The 4,030-nt window shown below is 45.3% G+C and overlaps 1 non-coding gene across 1 annotated transcript; it reads right to left on the bottom strand.

The window, feature by feature from the left end:
* Positions 1 to 3,068: 3,068 nt before the first annotated feature.
* On the bottom strand, positions 3,069 to 3,143 carry Trnat-ugu. Its single transcript has one exon. It is a non-coding gene; the product is annotated as a tRNA-Thr (tRNA).
* Positions 3,144 to 4,030: the final 887 nt, after the last annotated feature.

Raw genomic sequence — 4,030 nt, 5'->3', positions numbered from 1 at the left:
TGGGTCGCACTGGGCAACGTCCTCGTTTCTGCTACTACATTTAAACCGATTGTTACACCAGTTGTACGCAAGGCTATGTGTCCTGCGCTGTATGTCTGCCCGCTATATGCTGGCGGATGGGCAACTTGATGCTCTGTCCTCACGCCTGATAGCGGCGCTACAGCCCAAACTGGCCAGAAGTGGAAAAGAAACTAGTAAAGACAGTCCACGGCAGAAATATTGTCATTTAAGAAGTTCTGAACGACAGTGGTGCCCTCGTCAAGGTACATAATTAAAAGAATGAAAGATCTCCAACATAGTGTACCATGATATTCGCTTGAGATTATCCATCATGAAATGTGGTCATATCGGTTATAGAAGCGTCTCCTGTGACACGTAATTTCTGTTAAAGAGTTGCCTGAAGGCCACAAAACGTGACTGTAGCCAGTAACTCAGACGCTATGTCGCCAGTAAAATTTTACTGCAGATCCCATTCAGATCAACGACTTGAATGAGACATTTGCTTATCAGAGCAGAAAGTCGTAAAGAATGGAAGAGGACGGGTCATTCAAGCAGAGAGCAAGGAAATTCACGGTCTGGAGACGAAACGATTCTTGGAAGTGTTACGAGCGATTGCCGGAAGAAAAGAGGGCATTAGGTGAAATACACCGTTGCTAAGGAATCAGGAAGGCGGAATATTCATGCAGGACTCTTAAGAAGCGCTAACAAGAGGGAATTCACTTTACGTCTTGCTAGTGGGAGAGAAACGGACTGCTATCTTAATGCGGGGATCCCTCAAGGGCTTCCCAGTGTGGCTGAACTACATCTACATCTACATTCATACTCCGCAAGCCACCCAACGGTTTATGGCAGAGTGCACTTTTCGTGCCACTGTCGTTACCGCCCTTCCCTGTTCCAGTCGCGTATGGTTCGCGGAAAGGACGACTGCCGGAAAGCCTCCGTGAGCTCTCGAATCTCTCTAATTTTGCATTCGTGATCTCCGCGGGAGCTATAAGTAGGGGGAAGCAATATATTCGATACCTCATCCAGAAACGCACCCTCTCGAAACCTGGACAGCAAGCTACACTGCGATGCAGAGCGCCTCCCTTGCAGAGTCTGCCACTTGAGTTTGCTAAACATCTCCGTAACGCTCTCACGCTTACCGAATAACCCTGTGACGAAACGCTCCGATCTCCTCTGGATCTTCTCTGTCTCCTCCGACAGCCCGACCTGGTACGGATCCCACACTGACGAGCAATACTCAAGTATAGGTCAAACGAGTGTTTTGTAAGCCACCCCCTTTGTTGATGGACTACATTTTCTTAGGACTCTCCCAATGAATCTCAACCTGGCACCCGCCTTACCAACAATTAATTTGATATGATGATTCCACTTCAGATCGTTCGCATACTCCCAGATATTTTACAGAAGTAACTGCTACCACTGTTTGTTCCGCTATCATATAATCATACAATAAAGGATCCTTCTTTCTATGTATTCGCAATACATTACATTTGTCTATGTTAAGGGTCAGTTGCCACTCCCTGCACCAAGTGCCTATCCGCTGCAGATCTTCCTGCATTTCGCTGCAATTTTCTAATGCTGCAACTTCTCTGTATAATACAGCATCATCCGCAAAAAGCCGCATGGAACTTCCGACATTATCTACTGGGTCATTTATAGATATTTTAAAAAGCAATGGTCCCATAACACTCCACTGTGGCACGCCAGAGGTTACCTTAACGTCTGTAGACGTCTCTCCATTGAGAACAACATGCTGTGTTCTGTTTGCTAAAAACTCTTCAATCCAGCCACACAGCTGGTCTGATATTCTGTACCCTCTTACTTTGTTTATCAGGCGACAGTGCGGAACCGTATCGAACGCCTTCCGGAAGTCAAGGAAAATGGCATCTACCTGCGAGCCTGTATCTAATATTTTCTGGGTCTCATGAACAAACAAAGCGAGTTGGGTCTCACACGATCGCTGTTTCCGGAATCCATGTTGATTCCTACACAGTAGATTCTGGGTTTCCAAAAATGACATGATACGCGAGCAAAAAACATGTTCTAAAATTCTACAACAGATCGACGTCAGAGATATAGGGCTATAGTTTTGCGCATCTGCTCCGCGACCATTCTTGAAAACTGGAACTACCTGTCCTCTTTTGCAATCATTTGGAACCTTCCTTCCTCTAGAGACTTGCGGTACCCGGCTGTCAGAAGGGGGGCAAGTTCTTTCGCGTACTCTGTGTAGAATCGAATTGGTATCCCGTCAGGTTCAGTGGACTTTCCTCTGTTGAGTGATTTCAGTTGCTTTTCTATTCCTTGGACACTTATTTCGATGTTAGCCATTTTTTCGATCGTGCGAGGATTTAGAGAAGGAACTGCACTGCGGTCTTCCTCTGTGAAACAGCTTTGGAAAAAGGTGTCGAGTATTTCAGCTTTACGCGTGTCATCCTCTGTTTCAGTGCCATTATCGCCCCAGAGTGTTACACAGAGTGCCCCATGGAAGGCGGAAACCAGAGTACAGTGGGCGCTGCGAACGCTTTGCGGAGACGCATTCACCATGCCAGTAGCTCCAAAACGTGCGACCTTTACCAGTTTTATACGCATGTCAACCAGAAAGTAAAGTACTGTTTGTGGCGCTTAGTTCGTAATGTACCTGTAGCATTCCTCCCTAACCCCCATCCTTCCAGCTTCACTCACAAATGTTGCACAGAAAAACAGCTGTCAGTCAGCCTCCGTACACGCTCTAGTTTATCAGCGTTCTAGCTCAGTACCCAGAGTCACCCAGTTACTTGTTTCAATGAAGCCCCTCTTTCGTAGTATAGTAATTGAAATATTTATTTTTATTTAATTTTAGTTATTTAGATGAGTTATTACGTCAATTTTTGTTTGAAATTTATAGGTTTACTTAACATAATAGAATAATATAGATTTTTAACTATATATGACGGTAGTATCTATTCCCGAAAGGACAGTTACCGTTGATGACCATGCAGCTTTGCTAGAATGAAATGATAATTAAATGGACACCCTAGCTGCGAAGAGGCGTTGATGTACTTCATTGGGGACATGTTGAAAACGTGTGCCCCGACCGGGACTCGAACCCGGGATCTCCTGCTTACATGGCAGCCGCTCTATCCATCTGAGCCACCGAGGGCACAGAGGATGGTGCGTCTGCAGGGACTTATCCCTTTCACGCTCCCCGTGAGACCCACATTTCCAACATGTCCACACCACTACATCCGTAGTGCGGCTTATAGATGTTTGCCCATCATACTCATCTAACCATGAAGTATATCAACGCCCCTTTGCAGCTAGGGTGTCAATTTAATTATCATTTCATTTCTAGCAAAGCTGCATGGTCATCCACGCTAACTGTTCTTTCGGGAACAGATACTACCGTCATATATAGTTAAAATATGGCTTCCCGGCCAGTGACCTTCTTGTGCGAACGCATACGCTATGCCCGAACTCGTACGGGACTTGGTAGATTAATCTGCCACGGGTAATGAGTATGATGGGCAAACATCTATTAGGCGCACTACGAATGTAGTGGTGTGGACATGTTGGGAATGTGGGTCTCACGGGGAGCGTGCAAGGGATAAGTCCCTGCAGGCGCACCATCCTCCGAGCCCTCGGTGGCTCAGATGGATAGAGCGTCTGCCATGTAAGCAGGAGATCCCGCGTTCGAGTCCTGGTCGGGGCACACACTTTCAACATGTCCCCGTTGATGTATATCAACGCCTCTTTGCAGCTAGAGTGTCCATTTAATTATCATTTCATACAGATTTTTCAAGGAAACTAAAGGCTTCAGAATAGGAAGTAGATGTTACATTGTTCATTGTATTGTTTTTAGTAGTAAGACCGTAGCGATTTATTCTTCTGTTCTGTTAGCTCTCTATCAGTTAGAACCTCTGTTACTTTTGCGTTTGTTGTTGAAAAGTTTTATTTGTCAAAGTGTCGTGTCGTACGAGTTACGAATAAAACAGAATCAAAAGTAATCTCTGGTTCAGTTTCGTTATTTATGGATTTTAATATGTGCAAT

Source organism: Schistocerca americana, chromosome 10, assembly GCF_021461395.2.
Source record: "Schistocerca americana isolate TAMUIC-IGC-003095 chromosome 10, iqSchAmer2.1, whole genome shotgun sequence".
In the NCBI taxonomy this organism is placed as follows: Eukaryota; Metazoa; Arthropoda; class Insecta; order Orthoptera; family Acrididae; genus Schistocerca; species Schistocerca americana.
The sequence above is the reverse complement of the archived record's forward strand: the minus strand, read 5'-3'. Positions and strand labels throughout refer to the sequence as shown.